This window comes from Blennius ocellaris, assembly GCF_963422515.1.
Source record: "Blennius ocellaris genome assembly, chromosome: 23".
Lineage (NCBI taxonomy): Eukaryota > Metazoa > Chordata > Actinopteri > Blenniiformes > Blenniidae > Blennius > Blennius ocellaris.
The window spans coordinates 1,908,735-1,931,013 of record NC_137672.1 but is presented as its reverse complement, the minus strand read 5'-3'; the positions used below and the strand labels follow the sequence as shown (position 1 = coordinate 1,931,013).

Here is a 22,279-nt window from a genome sequence, read left to right as displayed (position 1 = left end):
AAAAAAAGAAAAGAAAGAAATATTTTAAAAGAAAAAAAAAAAAAAAAAGAAAAGGAAAGAGAAAACAAAATAATCCCTCCCATGTCATTGCCAGATTACTGGTTGTAGCATAAAGTCACTGTTAAACCAAAAGCTCGGAGTGTGTAGCAAGTGTGCGGCATAGCTGAGCTGTACTCGAGGACCAAGCCTTTAAAGGGTCTGGAATTCTTTTAGGAAGGGGCTCCACACCTTCTGGAACTTCTGATTTGAATGCTGAAGTGAGTGTCTAATTTTCTCCAGTTTTAAGCAGGACATGATATCTCCCAGCCATTGCGCCTGAGTGGGAGGGAAAGTGTCTTTCCACCTGAGCAGAATTGCTCGTGGAGCCAAAAGGGAGGCAAAGGATAGAGTGTGTTGCTTTGCTAGAGTTAACTCTTTCACCCCTCCCATGACCCCCAACAGAGCAGTCAATGGGTTTGGTTCCAGTTTGATGTTTAACACCCGAGAAAGTGTATGAAAAACCTCCCTCCAATATTTCTCCAGGCCTGAGCAGGACCAGTACATGTGAATAAGAGAAGCTTCCGCATGTTTGCATTTGACACAGTATGGACTAATATCCAGGTACATGGAGGACAGTTTGGCTTTTGAAATATGAGCCCTATGTACCACCTTAAACTGAATTAAACATTGACGTGCACAGAGGGAGGTTGAATTAACCAGTTTAAGAATGGAAAGCCAAGTATCCTCTGGTAAAGGAAAACCCAAGTCCTCCTCCCATGCTGTTTTGAGCTTCTCTGTGGGGGCACTCCTAAGATCTAGTAGCTTGCCATAAAAAGCCGAAATTAGCCTCTTTTTAAGTGGGTCTATAGAGAGGACAGTGTCAACGATGGTCAAATCCGCTGCTGTTACAGATCTGGTCGTCTGTGAGAGAAGAAAATGTCTTGCCTGAAGATACCTGAAGAAATTTGACTTTGGAAGGCTGAATTTTCTACTGAGCTGCTCAAATGATGCCAAACTGTTATCTATGAACAGATCCTTGAAACGTACAATCCCCTTCCTGTGCCATTCTTGAAAGACTGAGTCCTGACAGGATGGTTTGAAAAGATGGTTTGATGCAATGGGGCTTAGCAGGGAAAAGCTATGAAAACCAAAATACTTCCTAAATTGGGCCCAGATTTTTAGAGAGTGTTTAACCACTGGATTTCCGATTGATCTAAGTGAGGGAAGTGGAAGTGAGGATCCAAGGAGTGCAAGAATTGACAAATTGTTATTTGACTGTAACTCCATCGCCACCCAGTCAGGACAGTCAGGCTGGCCATAACAGGAGGACCAGAATGCAAGGCAGCGTAAATTAGCAGCCCAGTAATAGAAGCGAAAATTTGGAAGGGCCAGACCCCCCGTCGCCTTGGTCTTTTGAAGATGAATCCTGTTCAAACGTGGTCGCTTACCCTGCCATAAGTATGAGGAAATAACTGAGTCGAGAAGTTGAAAAAAGGATCCGGGGATAAAGAGTGGTAAGGCCTGGAAGAGGTACAGAAATTTAGGTAGAATGGTCATTTTGATTGAATTGATACGGCCCACAAACGACATCGACAGGGACGACCATTGTGTTAGGATTTGTTTAGTTTGATTTAACAATGTGATAAGGTTCTCCTGGAAAAGATCTTTATGCTTCCTTGTCACAGATATGCCTAAATAGGAAAATTTGTTGTTCTCAATTTTAAAAGGAAAACTGCTGAGGTCTAAGGCACATGCTTCATTATTGATGGGAAAAAGCTCACTTTTACTGAGATTCAATTTGTAGCCTGAAAGTTTACCGAACTGACTAAGCAGCGACAGAACAGGGGGCAATGAAGCTGCTGGATAGGAAATGAAGAGCAGCAGGTCGTCTGCATAAAGTGAAACTTTATGCTCAATGTGACCTCTCCAGACACCAGATACATCCTTACAAGAGCGAAGTGCTATGGCAAGTGGTTCAATAACCATGTCGAAGAGCATGGGACTGAGGGGACACCCCTGACGGGTTCCACGATGTAAACTAAAGGGTCCTGACCGTTGAGAGTTGGTGCGAATTGAGGCTGTGGGATGCAAATATAATAGTTTAATCCATGAAGTAAAATTTGGACCAAAGCCAAATTTACTCAGCACAGTAAATAGGTAGTTCCATTCAACGCGATCGAATGCCTTCTCCGCATCAAGGGAAACAACGCATTCAGGGACATCTTCAGAGGCAGAGTAAACAATGTTAAGCAGTCGTCTTATGTTGAAGTAGGACTGCCTGCCTTTAACAAAGCCTGTTTGGTCTTTGGATATGATTGTAGGGAGGACATTCTCCAATCTATGGGCCAGGACCTTGGCTAAAACTTTAGCATCTGTGTTTAGGAGGGAGATAGGCCTGTACGAGGTGCATTCCATCGGGTCTTTACCTTTTTTAGCAATGAGAGTAATACAGGCCTCAGAAAATGAAGAAGGGAGGGAGCCTTGTCTGCAGGATTCTGAGAGAACTGAACATAGTGATGGGGAAAGCAGCAAGGAGAATTTCTTTAAAAATTCTACCGGGAAGCCGTCAGGGCCTGGACACTTACCAGACTGCATTGAGGAAATGGCTAGTGCTATTTCTGCCTGGGATATAGGTTCCTCTAATTTCTTCCTTAGGTCCGGTGAGAGACTGGGAATACTAAGACCGTTTAGAAAATCAGAAATATCATCGCAATCAGTCTGAGATTCCGAGGTGTATAGCTGGGTATAGAAGTCCCTGAATGCATCATTAATTTGTAAGTGATCTGTAGTTACATGGCCGCTTGGTAACCGGATTTTGGAGATATTTTGTTTAGCCTTGGAGCCTTTAAGTTGGTTAGCTAATAATTTGTCTGATTTGTCTCCATATATATAAAACATGGTTTTACTTTTTAAGAGTGATTGTTCTATTGAATGAGTGGTAAGCAGGTCAAATCTGGTCTTAAGTTCCAGCCGCTTTTTGTATAGATCTGTAGACTTTGTCTGAGCGTATTGTTTATCGATCTCTTTAATTTGGTGGGCAAGGTCTGATCGCTCCTTTTAGGACTCTCGCCTCACTTGCGCAGTGTAAGATATAATCTGTCCCCGGATATAAGCCTTGAGGGAATCCCAAACAATTAGACTGGATATGTCTGGAGACAGATTAGTAGTAAGAAAAAAAGCTATTTCCTTCTCCATGAATTTAACAAAATTATCAACAGACAGCAAAGTTGAATTGAATCGCCACTGTCTGGCTCTTTGTGGCCGGTCGGGAAGGGACATGGTTAGGGCAATAGGAGCATGGTCAGAGAGGACAATGCTCTGATAGGCACAGGAGTGAACCAGGGGAATCAATTTATTATCAATGAAAAAATAGTCGATCCTCGAGTATGTGTGATGAACATGTGAGAAAAAGGAGTATTCTCTGTCGCATGGATGCAGAGAGCGCCACACATCGCAGACACCATAGTCAGAAAGAAAAGCCTGAATAAAACGGGCTGACCTACTCGCTGTGCCGGGGTTCGTAGAGGATCGGTCCAAAACCGGGTCAAGCCAACAGTTAAAGTCGCCACCAAGTATGAGAGAATATGTATTAAGATCTGGGAGCAGGGAGAACAATCGTTCAAAAAAGACTACGCCATCTATATTAGGGGCGTAAACATTTACAAGTACGACTGGTGTATTGTATAATTTACCGGAGATAATCACATATCGACCAAATTTATCAGAGATCACACTATGCAGTTCAAATGATACATCTTGACTGATAAGGATTGAAACTCCTCGGGCTTTGGCTTGAAATGAGGAATGGAATCCCTGTCCCGACCATCTTGAAAGTAGATGGTTATTGTCTGAACTGCGAATATGGGTTTCTTGTAGAAAGGCTATTTCTGTTTTATGTTGTTTTAGATGTGAAAAGACCTTTCTTCTTTTAACAGGGTGATTTAGGCCCTTAACATTCCAGCTCGCCAGCTTCAAATGTCTACTCATAGCGTTTGACATGAAAAGTTATGGTGTGAGCACAGTGACCTGGACAAAAAACTGAAAAGAAATGGATAGAACTAGTGTAAAGTATTAATTTCAAAAGAATAATTGAAACGCTTCTGGCAATGACATATCCCCCCCCCCCCGCCCTCCCCGACCAAGACAGCTGCTAAAAAGAAAAGCAGCAAGCTCTTCAGAACCAACATTACACAACAACACATCTTCCTAACTAGCACTAAACTAACTATTGCTCCTATATTATGAACATTTATGGACTTAGAACCTTAAAACCAACGTGTATACTTAAGAGGAATAGTAAAAAGTAAGTTAGTAAAAGAAGGGATTCCCTTTCCAAAATAGGACTTTGACACCCTGATTTGAGCTCTGAAATATGATTACAAAAAGATAAAGCAGATACAAATTCCTGGCCCAAATAATGTAGTATTAAAATTGTCAACCAAAATTATGACAGAGCCAGCAGGTAAAGTGGTAGAACTTATGATGCTCTCAGAAGGTACACGTAATGGCAGAATCAAAACAAATCAAGCTTCAAGCACAGTGTCAATGCAGATTGTCCAAACAGCACAAGATTTGTTCGCAAATTTGAAGAAAAGAAAAAGAGAGAAAGAAAAAATAAGTAAAAAAATAAATAAAAAATGATCGGTGATAGTTGTCCGCAAAGGGGAGCGGGGAATAGATACTCACGTACTAACCAGATGAGTGAACATGCCCACCTATGTAATGTAAACAAACCACACCAACTAAAATGGTACTGAACCTGCAGAATGGCAGGGTCGTGAACGGTAGTGAGTTGTTAAACCGTGCTATTATGGCGACTTCGGAGACTTGCGGAGGGTCTCGATGTAGTTCTGCGCCTCGTCCACGGAGCTGATCCACTTTCTGGCCCTACCGGACAGCGTGAGACGGAGCCGGGCGGGGTAGAGGAGAGCAGGCTTCAGACCCAGTTTGTAAAGTTCTGCCATTACTCCAAAGTATTCTGATCGCTGACTGAGAACTTCGGGGCTGTAGTCCTCCACAACGCGAACCGGCTGGCCGTGATATTCAAGTTTCCCTCTCTGATGAGAAGATCCTTGGTCTGGTGCCGGTGTAGGCGGAGGATGACTGGCCGTGGTCGCTGTCCGGGGGCCGGCTTGGATGCTAGAGAGCGATGGGCTCTGTCGATTTCTGGTGGTGAGGGCAGTGTGTTATTCCCAAATATCTCGCACTGCAGCTTCGAGAAGAACTCGGTAGGAGATCCACTTTCAATGGACTCCGGTAGACCCAGGATTCGTATGTTCTGCCTCCTGCTTCGGCTCTCCAAGTCGTTAACTTTAGCCTTTAGCCTAGCATTATCATCGCGTAGAGTCGAGCAAATGCCTTCAAGGTCGACGACTCGTTGACTGAGGTCTTCTGTAGCAAGTTGGAGGGACGAGACACGTTGGCCATGGTCCTCCACTGCGAGCCGCGTTTGGTCAAGTTTCGAGTCGAGCTGACTGAATGATGTCTTGAACTCGGTGGCTAACGCTGCACGATGTTCCTCAAGCAGCTCGGTGATGGCTGCTAATGTTAAGCTAGCGCTAGCTTCTTCTTTTTTGCTGGACTTGCCGCTTTTCGCAGCCATTTCAGAGGTAGCGGGGCTTGTGTCGGCGAAACAAAAAGAGAAAAGAGAGAAAAGGAAGAGGGAATTCCGTTTGTCTTGAAAGTTTGAGGGCTAGGTGGTTTAAAAAGTTAGATATTCATGGGAGCACTCGCACAACACGTCTACGCCATCAACTCGCTAACCGGAAGTCGTATCATGATATATTATAGTCAGGTTATTATCTTGTTTTTATATTCATATTATTTGACTACTCCAATTTCACTTTTTTTTTCTAAAAATCATTTGCTCTCACAGTGACAGTGTGTTGCAGAGTAATCCTGTATAAATACTCTTCACCACTAGAGGGCAGCACAGAACTTTGCCGGTGAAATGTAAAGTGACAGACGTCAGTGTGGTTCATCTCCACCTCCTGCTACCATCTTGTATCAAAGTACTGTGTCAGTGACAGTGATGGAGAAGTTTTTGAAAACCAGGATCTCAGCTCTTCATCCATCAGGTCCAGGTTTCACACTGAGGGAGGCACTATTAAAAAAAGTCCTTGCTTTCTGGATTTACTGGATTCCTGTTGATCAAACTTTGATGAGAAAGACTTTATATTGTTAATAGAGGCTGCAGAGTTTCACAGTTTAACATGTTCAGGTGGAGGTGTGACTCCAGAGTTTTACAAAGAAAAAAGTGTGTCTTGGCTCAAAAAGGTAGAAAAACACTGGTCTAGAGGACTGAGCAGTTCCCTCATGGTACCGGTCCCTCCATTCAGCCCCTGGTACCGGTCCCTCCATTCAGCCCCTGGTACCGGTCCCTCCATTCAGCCCCTGGTACCGGTCCCTCCATTCAGCCCCTGGTACCGGTCCCTCCATTCAGCCCCTGGTACCGGTCCCTCCATTCAGCCCCTGGTACCGGTCCCTCCATTCAGCCCCTGGTACCGGTCCCTCCATTCAGCCCCTGGTACCGGTCCCTCCATTCAGTCCCTGGTACCGGTCCCTCCATTCAGTCCCTGGTACCGGTCCCTCCATTCAGCCCCTGGCCACATCAAGGAAACCATTCATGCAATCTTTCAGAATCAGCCAAATACTCCAAGTACAATTTCGATACGGGTCAACAGCCAACGTCTTCAACATGTTTCAACACGTCCCCTGAAGAAGTAATGTGGTTGTGTGAAACATGTCCTCCTTTTTATCTTTGCTTGATACACAGTTTATTGGAGGTCAAGGTTCTGCTGCAGCCCTATGGAGGGCCATGGTGGGGCCCTTCATGGTGCTGCAGCCCTATGGAGGGCCATGGTGGGGCCCTTCTGGTGCTGCAGCCCTATGGAGGGCCATGGTGGGGCCCTTCTGGTGCTGCAGCCCTATGGAGGGCCATGGTGGGGCCCTTCATGGTGCTGCAGCCCTATGGAGGGCCATGGTGGGGCCCTTCTGGTGCTGCAGCCCTATGGAGGGCCATGGTGGGGCCCTTCATGGTGCTGCAGCCCTATGGAGGGCCATGGTGGGGCCCTTCTGGTGCTGCAGCCCTATGGAGGGCCATGGTGGGGCCCTTCATGGTGCTGCAGCCCTATGGAGGGCCATGGTGGGGCCCTTCTGGTGCTGCAGCCCTATGGAGGGCCATGGTGGGGCCCTTCATGGTGCTGCAGCCCTATGGAGGGCCATGGTGGGGCCCTTCTGGTGCTGCAGCCCTATGGAGGGCCATGGTGGGGCCCTTCTGGTGCTGCAGCCCTATGGAGGGCCATGGTGGGGCCCTTCTGGTGCTGCAGCCCTATGGAGGGCCATGGTGGGGCCCTTCTGGTGCTGCAGCCCTATGGAGGGCCATGGTGGGGCCCTTCATGGTGCTGCAGCCCTATGGAGGGCCATGGTGGGGCCCTTCATGGTGCTGCTGCAGCCCTAGATAGATATAGATAGATAGATATAGATAGATAGTTAGATAGATAGATAGATAGATAGATAGATAGATAGATAGATAGATAGATAGATAGATAGATAGATAATAACTTTAATCATCCCCGAAGGGAAATTGTTTTGTTGCAGCAATCTGGTACCTAGGAATGTTACAAAATACAATAGAATAGAATATAAAAGTAGGAAATAAAAATATACAAATATAAAAATATCTGGGTAGGACATAAATTTAGTAAAACACAGAACTGAACATGGGCACTTAGAAATAAGCATGAGTAGTTATATTGAGGCTCTGACGGAGGTAGACGACGAGTTGAAAAGTCTTATTGCCGTGGGGAGGAAGGACTTCCTGTAACGTTCCTTCGAGCAGCGGAGTTGGATCAGTCTGTTGCTGAAGCTGCTTTTCAGCTGGTCCAGTGTCTTGTGGAGGGGGGGGGGGGGATTGTCCATGACTGTCCTCCACCACCTCCTCCAGGTGACCAGCTTGGAGCCGACAACAGACTCTGCCTTCCTGATCACTTTGTTCAGTCTGTTGGCGTCCTTTGCCTTGATGTCCGCACCCCAGGACACCCCAGGACACCCCAGGACCCCCCAGGGCACCCCAGGACACCCCAGGACACCACAGGACACCCCAGGACACCCCAGGACACCGCAGGACACCCCAGGACACCCCAGGACACCGCAGGACACCGCTAGACACCCCAGGACACCCCAGGACACCCCAGGACACTGCAGCAAAAAAGATGGTGCTTGCAACGACAGACTGATAGAACATGTGCAGCATCTTGTTGCAGACATTAAAGGACCTGAGCCTCCTCAGGAAGTAGAGCCGGCTCAGGCCCTTCTTGTAGAACCTGTGTGTTGGTGGACCAGTCCAGTTTATGGTCCAGTGTGACACCCAGGTACTTATAGGAGTCCACCAAGTCCACGTCCTTCCCACTGATGCTGACTGGAGAGGGCAGGGGCTGGTTCCTCCTGAAGTCCACCACCATCTCCCTGGTCTTCTCCACGTTCAGCAGCAGGTGCTTCTCCCCACACCACTTCACAAATCAGTCAACCAGGACCCTGTACTCCGCCTCCCCCCCGCCCTCAACACACCCCACAATGGCCGTGTCATCAGAGAATTTCTGCAGATGACACGACTCAGTGCAGTACTTAAAGTCAGATGTGTATGTGGTGAAGAGGAAGGGGGACAGTACAGTTCCCTGGGGGGCCCCGACGTTACTGATCAGACTAATGTCACAAACTGCGGTCTGCCCGTCAGATAGTCGTCCACCCAAGTGATGAGGGGAGCAGCAACCTCATGTTCTCCAGTTTGGCCTTCAGCAGTCTGGGCTGGATGGTGTTGAAGGCGCTGGAGAAGTGGAAGAACATGATCCTGACTGAGGAGTTGGGTCTGTCCAGGGAGGAAAACGCCTTCTGCAGCAGGTAGATGATTGCATCATCAACCCCAACATGGGGCTGATATGCAAACTGCAGGGGGTCTTGCGATGGGCACACCAGCAGTCTGAGGTGTGCCAGGACCAGTCTCTCCATGACCTTCATGATGTGAGAGGTCAGAGCCACCGGCCTGGAATCCTTCAGTGCAGCAGGGCGTCCTTTTGTGGGCACGGGGACCAGGCAGGATGTTTTCCAGAGCACTGGCACTCTCTGAAGGTGTAGGCTCAGGTTGAAGAGGTGCTGCAGAACTCCACAGAGCTGGCCGGAACACGCCTTCAACACGCGAGGGCTGATGGAACACGCCTTCAACACACGAGGGCTGATGGAACACGCCTTCAACACGCGAGGGCTGATGGAACACGCCTTCAACACGCGAGGGCTGATGGAACACGCCTTCAACACACGAGGGCTGATGGAACACGCCTTCAACACGCGAGGGCTGATGGAACACGCCTTCAACACGCGAGGGCTGATGGAACACGCCTTCAACACGCGAGGGCTGATGGAACACGCCTTCAACACGCGAGGGCTGATGGAACACGCCTTCAACACGCGAGGGCTGATGGAACACGCCTTCAACACGCGAGGGCTGATGGAACACGCCTTCAACACACGAGGGCTGATGGAACACGCCTTCAACACGCGAGGGCTGATGGAACACGCCTTCAACACGCGAGGGCTGATGGAACACGCCTTCAACACACGAGGGCTGATGGAACACGCCTTCAACACGCGAGGGCTGATGGAACACGCCTTCAACACGCGAGGGCTGATGGAACACGCCTTCAACACGCGAGGGCTGATGGAACACGCCTTCAACACGCGAGGGCTGATGGAACACGCCTTCAACACACGAGGGCTGATGGAACACGCCTTCAACACGCGAGGGCTGATGGAACACGCCTTCAACACGCGAGGGCTGATGGAACACGCCTTCAACACACGAGGGCTGATGGAACACGCCTTCAACACGCGAGGGCTGATGGAACACGCCTTCAACACGCGAGGGCTGATGGAACACGCCTTCAACACGCGAGGGCTGATGGAACACGCCTTCAACACGCGAGGGCTGATGGAACACGCCTTCAACACGCGAGGGCTGATGGAACACGCCTTCAACACGCGAGGGCTGATGCGGTCCGGTCCGGCAGCTTTCCTCTGTTTGAGCCTCTCCAGCTCTCTCCTCACCTGGCTGGATGTGATGTGGAGTCCAGACGGGGGGGTGGGGGGGGGATATGGCAGTGTCTGAGGTGGAAGGTGGATGAGTTGGAGGTGATGAGGGTGGGGCAGGGGGCTGTCCACTGCAGGAGGTGGTGGGGAGCTGTGGTGGCTGGGAGGATGTCCAGTTGGTGGGAGGTGTGAAAAGGTCTGTGGTGGATGTCAGCAGGGGGCAGGGAGGTGTTAGGGGTGATGGGGGCGGTGGGGGGGTTGTAGCTAGTAGGAGCAGTAGAGGGGCCGCCGGGCGTGGAGGTGTTGAACCTATGGAAGAATGTGTTCAACTCGTTGGCGCGTCGTTCCTCCCCCTCAGCTGCAGTCCCACCTCTCCGCTGGAAGCCGGGGATCTCTCTCATCCCACTCCAGACGTCCCTGCTGTTGTTTTCCTCCAGTTTGGGTTCCACTTTTCATCTGAAGTTGTCCTTGCTCTCCCTGATGCTGCGTTTCAGTTCCCTTTGTACCCGTTTGAGTTCTGCTCTGTCCCCAGATCTGAAGGCCTTCTTCTTCTCATTAAGAAGGGCCTTCAGGTCGCTGGTTACCCACGGTTTGTTGTTGGGGTAGCAGCGGACCTCTTTAGTGGGGAGGGTGTTGTCTATGCAGAACCCAATGTACTCAGAGACACAGTCAGTCAGGCCATCGATGTCTCCGCCATGTGGCTCATACAGAGCATCCCAGTCTGTGGCCTCCAGCGCTCCACGCAGTGTCTCCATGGCCTCAGGAGACCATTTCCTCACCGTCCTCACTGAACCACAGGCTTGTATGATGATGAGAGCAGGACTAGGTTGTGGTCTGACCTGCCCAGTGGTGGCAGGGCAGTGGAGCTGTACGCATCCTTAGCATTTGCGTACAGCAGGTCCAAAGTCTTCTGTTCACGGGTGGTGCATGTCACAAAGTGGTAGAAGGTAGGGAGAGTGGATGAGAGAGAAGCATGGTTGAAGTCACCTGTGATGATGATGAAGGCCCCGGGGTGTTTGGTTTGCAGTCTAGCAGTCACAGTGTGGATGGTATCGCACGCTGCTTCAGCATTACCAGATGGAGGAATATAAACAGTGATGACGATGACACAGGTAAACTCCCTCGGCAGATAATAATGACGGAGTCCGACGACGACGAGCTGGACGTCCCGGCTGCAGACTCTCTCTTTAACGGTGACGTGCTCCGGGTGACACCACCTGTTGTTTACGAGTACTGCGAGTCCCCCTCCTTTCTTCTTACCGGTCGCTGTGGTGTCTCTGTCCGCTCGGACCGTCTGGAAGCCGGGAATGGTGACGTTAGAGTCCGGTGTCTGCTCGTGCAGCCACGTCTCCGTGAAGCACATCATACTGGACTCTCTGTTCTCCCTCTGCGTCCTGACGAGCGCTTCCTGCTCATCCATCTTATTTGCCAGAGAGCGTACGTTTCCCGTGATGACTGCGGGGATGTGCGGCTTAAACCGTCTCTTTTTCACCTTCCGTTTAAGCCCCGCTCTGCAGCCTCGCCGTCTCCTCTTTAGCTCCTCCGGTACGGCAGGTCTCTCTCCGGCCAAGAGGGCCATCAGCTGGTCGCCAGTGTAAACAATGCCGGCGGTGTTGCAGGCATGACTCCCAGTGATCCCAAGAGACCCGAGTGCAATTAAAAAGAAGAAAAAGTGTCCAATCTGTTGGAAAAGCATCTTGCCGTTGTGCTTTTGCGAAGATGCGCAGGACAGTGCAAAAATAGCAATAAATACAAACGCAATAAAAATAGACCAGGAGCTGCTGCAACAGGCTGCCGCTAGGACGGCGCCATCTTGGATAATCCACTATCCACTATCCACTATGGAGGGCCATGGTGGGGCCCTTCAGGGTGCTGCTGCAGCCCTATGGAGGGCCATGGTGGGGCCCTTCTGGTGCTGCAGCCCTATGGAGGGCCATGGTGGGGCCCTTCTGGTGCTGCAGCCCTATGGAGGGCCATGGTGGGGCCCTTCTGGGGCTGCAGCCCTATGGAGGGCCATGGTGGGGCCCTTCTGTGGCTGCAGCCCTATGGAGGGCCATGGTGGGGCCCTTCTGGGGCTGCAGCCCTATGGAGGGCCATGGTGGGGCCCTTCTGTGGCTGCAGCCCTATGGAGGGCCATGGTGGGGCCCTTCAGGGGGCAATGACCAATGCGCAAGCTGTCTCGAGCTGCATGCGTAGATATAAAATAATAGACACATTTCTTATTACTTTTTCATGGTCTGAATATTCCAAAGTTAAATAAATAAACTGTTAATATATTATTTAAATGTGTCATTAATTACAATTGGAATGAAATATAGAAATGCATCTTTACATGTGTCGTTGATGTAAATATGAATTCATGGTATGTAAAAACAAACGTGTTCAGTAATTTCAGTGTAGCAGGCAAACGAAGCGTGTGGCTCCATCAAGGCCAGTCTTACATTCTAATGCTCCGTGAAAACTACAATCTTCTCCGTGTCCTTTGCCGTTAAACTACAGTCTTACTCTCTAGAGCAGGAAGTTGCGCTTTCAAAATAAAAGCATCAACACACGAAACAGGAAGTTGACTTTAGCAGATAGAAAAATGTGCTCGGGGTTGTTGACACTCCCACCAACATTGTGACTTGGTTTACATAAGAACAACAATCATTTTCTCAAACAAACGACACATGTAAAATGGTGACATTAGGAACTTTCCAACAGCAAGACAAGGTTCTGTCCCGGACGCTCTACCTCTCATGTCTGACTGGAGCTTTGATGTCGGTGCTTTGCAAACGCAAAGTTAGTCATTAACTTCCTAAACGCTACTTGATTGGTCCTTTGATGATGACAAGTCATCGCTGAAGATGTCCTGCGTTTTTGCAGAAAGCTGGTTGCATACATACATACATACATACATACATGCATACATACATACATACATACATACATACATACATACATACATACATACATACATGCACACACACATACATACATACATACATACATACATACATACATACATACATACATACATGCACACATACATACATACATACATACATACATACATACATACATACATACATACATACATACATACATACATACATACATACATACATACATACATACATACATACATACATACATACATACATACGTACGTACATACGTACATACATACATACATGCACACATACATACATACATGCACACATACATACATACGTACATACATACGTACATACATACATACATGCACACATACATACATACATACATACATACATACATACATACATACATACATACATACATACATACATACATACATACATACATACATACATACATACATACATACATGCACACATACATACATACACGCACACACACACACGTACATACATACATACACATACATACATACATACATACATACATACATACATGCACACATACATACATACACACACACATACATACATACATGCAGAGTAAAGTTTATGAATTGTTTCATTGGAGGTGGAGCAGAATTATTAACAGCTTTGAAGAGGGTTCTTAAATTTGTATGTCGAATTAGGTTGTCAAAGCTTAATATTTAATATTTACTGAGAATATTGCAGTGATGATGGCGAAGCGCCTTTAAGGCCTGATTCCAGACTGAACTACGAGGTGTGAGTGTGAGACCAGCAGGACAGACAGTGAGTAATGTGTGGGGAAATCGTGGCATTAAACTAAATGAAAGATGCTTCAGTTGTCAAACTATTTCTGATGTGTCTAAAGCTGGAGCTGTTCTATTTAATGGAACTGCACATTCTTTTAATATGCTTTTTAAAGCTCAGAGTTTAGTCCAAATGTACACCTCAGTCATGAGGCTGTTGATTTTTTGTCCATTAACATAGATGTTCGGCACATCTTTAGTTTTATTGGACTTAGTGAAAAACATTCCAACTGTTTCCTTTTTTTAAGTTAGTGTCAAACAAGAAGATATAAGCCAGTTACTTATTGTGTCCAGAGCTGAAGATAGTTGCAGAGGACAGCGTCCATGGGACGCCGGAAGATCACTGATGTAAATGCTGAACAACAAGGGTCCCAGAATGGATCCTTGTGGGACCCCAGTGGTTCAGGCCTTCAGTGAGGACCGATTCGAGAAATATGATTGTATCCACGGACAAATTATACTGAGAAATCTTAGCCAGGAGAACACGGTGGTGTTAACGTGGCAAGTCCAGAAACACGGCACCCGCCTCTGTCCAAGTTGAACTTTAAGAGTGAGTTAGGCTGCGTCGAAAAGCGCACTGCATTGGACGTAACAAATGATTATGATTTAACAGATTTATGCAAAAAAAAAGTTGAAAAAACCATTCTTCTGATCTAATTTGATGGCTGTCAAAGTTGGTGGATGAAAACAGCCACCAACGCCACCAAAGGGAGTTTTTTTGAAAATCTGTTTTTGCACAAAAACTAAATATGCTTCAAAGTCAATTACATTACTCGTCTTTGACGTATCCAAGACTGTAATAACATGTAAAAAAAATCCAATGTCCAATCACATTTTGTATTGAAAATGAGTCATTTTGTGTGTATTTTTTCCCATATCAGTGCCTTTATCTTCTAAATGGGCATTTAAAGGGTTAAAAAAATATTTGGTAGTTGGCAGATTTATGCCAACATTTTTTTTTAAAGAAATATTTATCTGATATATTTTTTACAGGGGTCAAAGTTAGTGGATGAAAACAGCCACGAACGCCACCAAAGGCAGTTTTTTTGCCAACTTCAAATGTTTAAATTGCATGTAAAAGTAAAGCTTCCTCAGCAAAAATCATGCCATTTGAGCCAATACAGTGAAAGTTCTGGTCAAATTAAGAGGAGAAATGACTCCTAGTGGACGTTTCTGCTCCCAATGACACTCAAGGGTTAACTGATCTGGAGGCTTTATCAAGAGTTTACTACCGTATTTTCCGCACTATAAGGCACCTAAATATCCCAAATTTTTTCAAAAGCTGCCAGTGCTCCTTATAACCCGATGCGCCTTATATATGGAAGAATTGCTCTACTCTAGACTGCTATTTGACAGCTGAACAACCAGAAGCTTTTATTTTGACAACTCTAACTTCTCAACCGGATCTTCAGAGCGGACGACACTCCACACAACACATCCATCACTCATGGTTGCACACCAACATTCTAACAAACCAAAATAAACTAGATGAAATAATGACTCCCTAAACTGGGGAACAAAAACACATAAACACAATCAACACAACACCAAGCCCAACAACAACCCACAATAACCTCCAACAACACAAAACATGAATTCCCATCATGCCTTGCATCCTGAGCTCCTCAGTGCAGCCGATAGCTGCAATGCATTATGGGAGTTTCTGTTTGTGGTGTTTTAAATGCAATGATTGGGGGTTCTATTTGGTTTGTGGTGTCGGTAATAATTGTGTTGTGTTGTGTTTTTGTTGCTTAGTTCATGTAGTTTAGTTTATTATTGTTATTATTATTACCGGTAGTTGTAAGTTGTCAACCAGCAGTGAAGAAGGTTTTGTGTGTAGTGTGGTACTGGCATAGGCTGCAGGTAGGACTATCAAAATAAAGTGCATGCACCTCTCTGGGTGTTAGAATCAGTGGAAAATGTAACCTAATGGCTTTGAGCTATAAAGGTTATGACCACTGGTCTATTCCATGTGCCTTATAATGTGGTGCGCCTTATATATGAACAAAGTTGTAAATTATGTCAATTAATGTAGGTGCGCCTTATAATCCGGTGCCTTATAGTGCAGAAAATACGGTAATAGGCCTGTAGTTGCACGTTTCATTTTTGCTTCCAGATTTGTGAATTGGGGTTATGACTGCTGTTTGAAATACACTGGGGAGCTATTCATATAACCGTAGAGTTATTCATGATTAATAGCTGGTGTTAAAATCTGTGTTTTTAATGAGAGAACTATCAATTCCCCAGAAATGCTGAGCTTTTGAGTTGGATGACGACTGTATTATTTGATCTGTTTTACAATGTTCAATGTGTTTAAAACACAAAACCTGCTCGTCATGAGTGGAGGGCTGAGGTGGGGAACGAGGATAAGACAATCCAGAGGCATTTTCTTCACTGAATCAATAAAAGAATTATTAACGTAGTGTGAAAGTGTTGGACCATTCTTGTGATGTTTATCATCTATTTTCAGCTCTGTCATTCCACTCTTCGTTTGCATTTTTCCAGTTAATTTGTCTGTAGCTTTCCAAAGTCGTTTAGAATGAGCTTTTGCTTGATTAATTATATTAAGAAAAAACATTGATTTAGCTTGTCTCAGCTGTTGAGTGATTTTATTTTGAAGTCCTTCGTAGATCAGACGGTCAGTTGTAAGTCCTGTTTTATGTGACGTTTTAAATGTTGAGTCTCGAGTTCTCATCAATTTCCATAAGTGATCATTTCTCCAAGGCTTTTGCCTTTAGGCTTTACCTTTTTCACTTCAGCATGTTGAGAAACAAGCTGTTGAAACATCTTTATTAACTCACCACAAGCTGCATTGCTGTCTTCATCATTTACTATTGCAAACCAATTGACCTTTTTTATTTCATTATCAAACAGCTCAATATCTTTCCTGGGGATATAGAACAGAGATTCATTACAATTAACTTTATTTCAATTTTGGTAACGCACCTTTCCTTGACGACAGTTTCCTTGCAACTAATGTTAAATTATGACCAGAAAGACCTGTTTTTAAATGTAAACTTTACTGATACGATCAGCTTTGTTGGTAAAAACTAGATCTATGAGTGTCTGAGAGGAACCCCAGTTGCTTTTTCAATCATTTGTGTAAAATTAAGTTTTTGAGAAAGCGCCTTTAGTATTTTTCTACCTTGTTTATTGAATCAATTTACATTAAAATCCCCCATAAGAAGTCATTCTTTTGCATCACATTTTTTAAGGATGTCAGTAAGGTGATCAAAAAATACAGTATTTCATGTCGGAGGCTTTCACAAAACAAGAAGAGCAAATGACATTTGAGGAGACGGTTTAGTTTTTATCCCCACCCATTCCAAAGCATCTCCCGCTCCCTCCATTTGTCAACACTGAACACTGTCCTGGACACAGATCATTACTCCGCCCACTTCGCCACGTCCAGGGTCATGTAGCCTGGAGGCCATGTAGCCTGGAGGCCATGTAGCCTGGAGGCCATGTAGCCTGGAGGTCATGTAGCCTGGAGGCCATGTAGCCTGGAGGCCATGTAGCCTGGAGGCCATGTAGCCTGGAGGTCATGTAGCCTGGAGGCCATGTAGCCTGGAGGTCATGTAGCCTGGAGGCCATGTAGCCTGGAGGCGACGTAGCCTGGAGGTCATGTAGCCTGGAGGTCATGTAGCCTGGAGGTCATGTAGCCTGGAGGTCATGTAGCCTGGAGGCCATGTAGCCTGGAGGCCATGTAGCCTGGAGGCGACGTAGCCTGGAGGTCATGTAGCCTGGAGGTCATGTAGCCTGGAGGTCATGTAGCCTGGAGGTCATGTAGCCTGGAGGCCATGTAGCCTGGAGGCCATGTAGCCTGGAGGCCATGTAGCCTGGAGGTCATGTAGCCTGGAGGCGACGTAGCCTGGAGGCCATGTAGCCTGGAGGTCATGTAGCCTGGAGGCCATGTAGCCTGGAGGCCATGTAGCCTGGAGGTCATGTAGCCTGGAGGCCATGTAGCCTGGAGGTCATGTAGCCTGGAGGTCATGTAGCCTGGAGGTCATGTAGCCTGGAGGCCATGTAGCCTGGAGGCCATGTAGCCTGGAGGTCATGTAGCCTGGAGGCGACGTAGCCTGGAGGCCATGTAGCCTGGAGGTCATGTAGCCTGGAGGCCATGTAGCCTGGAGGCGACGTAGCCTGGAGGCGACGTAGCCTGGAGGCCATGTAGCCTGGAGGTCATGTAGCCTGGAGGCCATGTAGCCTGGAGGTCATGTAGCCTGGAGGCGACGTAGCCTGGAGGCGACGTAGCCTGGAGGCCATGTAGCCTGGAGGTCATGTAGCCTGGAGGTCATGTAGCCTGGAGGCGACGTAGCCTGGAGGCCATGTAGCCTGGAGGTCATGTAGCCTGGAGGCCATGTAGCCTGGAGGTCATGTAGCCTGGAGGCGACGTAGCCTGGAGGCGACGTAGCCTGGAGGCCATGTAGCCTGGAGGCCATGTAGCCTGGAGGTCATGTAGCCTGGAGGCCATGTAGCCTGGAGGCCATGTAGCCTGGAGGTCATGTAGCCTGGAGGCCATGTAGCCTGGAGGCCATGTAGCCTGGAGGCCATGTAGCCTGGAGGTCATGTAGCCTGGAGGCCATGTAGCCTGGAGGTCATGTAGCCTGGAGGCCATGTAGCCTGGAGGCCATGTAGCCTGGAGGCCATGTAGCCTGGAGGTCATGTAGCCTGGAGGTCATGTAGCCTGGAGGTCATGTAGCCTGGAGGCCATGTAGCCTGGAGGTCATGTAGCCTGGAGGCCATGTAGCCTGGAGGTCACGTAGCCTGGAGGTCACGTAGCCTGGAGGTCACGTAGCCTGGAGGTCACGTAGCCTGGAGGCCATGTAGCCTGGAGGCCATGTAGCCTGGAGGTCATGTAGCCTGGAGGCCATGTAGCCTGGAGGTCATGTAGCCTGGAGGCCATGTAGCCTGGAGGCCATGTAGCCTGGAGGTCATGTAGCCTGGAGGCCATGTAGCCTGGAGGTCATGTAGCCTGGAGGCCATGTAGCCTGGAGGCCATGTAGCCTGGAGGCCATGTAGCCTGGAGGTCATGTAGCCTGGAGGTCATGTAGCCTGGAGGTCATGTAGCCTGGAGGTCACGTAGCCTGGAGGCCACGTAGCCTGGAGGCCACGTAGCCTGGAGGTCATGTAGCCTGGAGGCCATGTAGCCTGGAGGTCATGTAGCCTGGAGGTCATGTAGCCTGGAGGTCATGTAGCCTGGAGGCCATGTAGCCTGGAGGTCATGTAGCCTGGAGGCCATGTAGCCTGGAGGTCACGTAGCCTGGAGGTCACGTAGCCTGGAGGTCACGTAGCCTGGAGGTCACGTAGCCTGGAGGCCATGTAGCCTGGAGGCCATGTAGCCTGGAGGTCATGTAGCCTGGAGGCCATGTAGCCTGGAGGTCATGTAGCCTGGAGGCCATGTAGCCTGGAGGCCATGTAGCCTGGAGGCCATGTAGCCTGGAGGTCATGTAGCCTGGAGGCCATGTAGCCTGGAGGTCATGTAGCCTGGAGGCCATGTAGCCTGGAGGCCATGTAGCCTGGAGGCCATGTAGCCTGGAGGCCATGTAGCCTGGAGGTCATGTAGCCTGGAGGTCATGTAGCCTGGAGGTCATGTAGCCTGGAGGTCACGTAGCCTGGAGGCCACGTAGCCTGGAGGCCACGTAGCCTGGAGGTCATGTAGCCTGGTGTAGCCTGGAGGTCATGTAGCCTGGAGGTCATGTAGCCTGGAGGCCATGTAGCCTGGAGGTCATGTAGCCTGGAGGCCATGTAGCCTGGAGGTCACGTAGCCTGGAGGTCACGTAGCCTGGAGGTCACGTAGCCTGGAGGTCATGTAGCCTGGAGGCCATGTAGCCTGGAGGCCATGTAGCCTGGAGGTCATGTAGCCTGGAGGCCATGTAGCCTGGAGGTCATGTAGCCTGGAGGTCATGTAGCCTGGAGGCCATGTAGCCTGGAGGTCATGTAGCCTGGAGGCCATGTAGCCTGTAGGCCATGTAGCCTGGAGGTCATGTAGCCTGGAGGCCATGTAGCCTGGAGGTCATGTAGCCTGGAGGCCATGTAGCCTGGAGGTCATGTAGCCTGGAGGCCATGTAGCCTGGAGGTCATGTAGCCTGGAGGCCATGTAGCCTGGAGGTCATGTAGCCTGGAGGCCATGTAGCCTGTAGGCCATGTAGCCTGGAGGTCATGTAGCCTGGAGGCCATGTAGCCTGGAGGCGACGTAGCCTGGAGGCGACGTAGCCTGGAGTGTGAACGGCACTCTGAGGTGGAGGTTTAGCAAAGTCTCTGAGGTTAGAATGTGTCAGCAACTTTCCTATTTGTTCCGATTGTGATCCAGCACTTTTACGTGTAGGTGTCCCCAAATACACCTTGAGGTTCAACCTTAGGCTCCCGTAGTACTTTTGCATGGTTAACAGTCTGAACTCGTCTGTATCTCTGATGCTCCAGCTTTCTCCATAGCGCCATCCCGGTTGTTTAGCCCAGTATCCAGCCAGTATGGCTGTGTGGTGTCCTTGCCAAAGCACCCGACATGATCTCTTCATGCAAGGTTTCGATGCCGTCTGGGGAAGGTGTGTCGAACTTTATCGCTGTCGGGAGCGGTGATGTTCCAGGTCTATCCTCCGCCGTGTGCAGTGCAGGTGGCAAACAGTTTTCTTCCTTTGTTTGTGTTTGTGTTTGTGTTCGCCTGAACACAACATTCACAGCAGCAGACAGACAGAGAGAGACACATAGAGAGACACATAGAGAGACACATAGAGAGACACAGAGAGAGAGACACATAGAGAGACACATAGAGAGACACAGAGAGAGACACAGAGAGAGACACATAGAGAGACACAGAGAGAGAGACACATAGAGAGACACAGAGAGAGAGAGACACAGAGAGAGACAGAGAGAGACACAGAGAGAGACACAGAGAGAGACACATAGAGAGACACAGAGAGAGAGACACATAGAGAGACACAGAGAGAGAGAGACACAGAGAGAGACACAGAGAGAGAGAGACACATAGAGAGACACAGAGAGAGAGACACATAGAGAGACACATAGAGAGACACAGAGAGAGAGACACATAGAGAGACACAGAGAGAGAGAGACACATAGAGAGACAGAGAGAGACACAGAGAGAGACACAGAGAGAGACACATAGAGAGACACAGAGAGAGAGACACATAGAGAGACACAGAGAGAGAGAGACACAGAGAGAGACACAGAGAGAGAGAGACACATAGAGAGACACAGAGAGAGAGACACAGAGAGAGAGAGACACATAGAGAGACACAGAGAGAGAGACACATAGAGAGACACAGAGAGAGACACAGAGAGAGAGACACATAGAGAGACAGAGAGAGACACATAGAGAGACACATAGAGAGACACATAGAGAGACACAGAGAGAGAGAGACACATAGAGAGACACAGAGGGAGAGACACAGAGGGAGACACAGAGGGAGAGACACAGAGAGAGAGAGACACATAGAGAGACACATAGAGAGACACAGAGAAACAGATACATAATCAGGAAGCATTTTATCTCTGTTGATAAAGTATTTTATTGGTTATTTGCTGATTGTGATTCTGAGAAGGAAGATTGCTCAGCATCGGAGTCTAGCGCTCTGGTTTACATGATGCACCTGAACGCAACACGCAGCAGTCAGCTGCTGGAGCTCCAGACCACAGGAAGCAGCACAAGACGAGCTCACCAAGAGCAGAAATGTCACTTTTAAGGCAAGTTTAGGAGAAGCAGAGGCTAAAAACATGTATCTGCATGCGGAAGTAGAATCTGGTGGCATGAAGCCTGTTAACCTGTAAAAACCCATAAATTAGCTGCATCTTGTTATAAGTCACAGGGGTCAAAGCGTTGGAAAAAAGTAGAGGCTTATAGTCCGGAAAATACGGTACGTACATACATACATACATACATACACACATACACACACACACACACACATATAAAATCATAAACTCAGTGAACTGGGGAATCAGTTAGAAACCAAGTCTACCCAGTAAAGAAACTCAGCCATACAGGAAGAGCATGTGAAGACATGGAATCCCGACCTGGACTCAAACCCAGGACCGTCTGACGATCAGGCAAGAATACAAACCACTACAGCACTGTGTCGCCCATGAAGACAAAGTGAAATCATAAAATAACTTTAGTGTGGAACAGTTACAGTTACAGACTTTATGGTAAATGGTAAATGGTCTAGATTTATATAGCGCCTTCTAACCACACTGAGGTAGTCCCAAAGCGCTTTACATATCAGTCATTCACCCATTCACGCTCACATTCACACACCAATGGGACAGAGCTGCCATGCAAGGTGCTAGTCGACCACTGGGAGCAATTTAGGGTTCAGTGTCTTGCCCAAGGACACTTCGACACATAGACTGGTGTAGACTGGGATCGAACCTCCGACCTCTCACTCTGAAAGACGACCACTCTACCACCTGAGCCACGGTCGCCCACTTTTATATGAAGTCCTACAATGTATTTCAAATACATGAATGAAGTCATGCTGACTCGGCTCTTTT

At 48.0% G+C, this 22,279-nt stretch overlaps 1 protein-coding gene across 1 annotated transcript in view; it reads left to right on the top strand.

Moving 5' to 3' along the window:
- zfta (zinc finger translocation associated) overlaps positions 1-22,279 on the top strand; it is a gene marked incomplete at its 3' end in the record, with an annotated part of 56,579 nt that overhangs the window by 15,654 nt on the left and 18,646 nt on the right. The window lies entirely within an intron of this gene.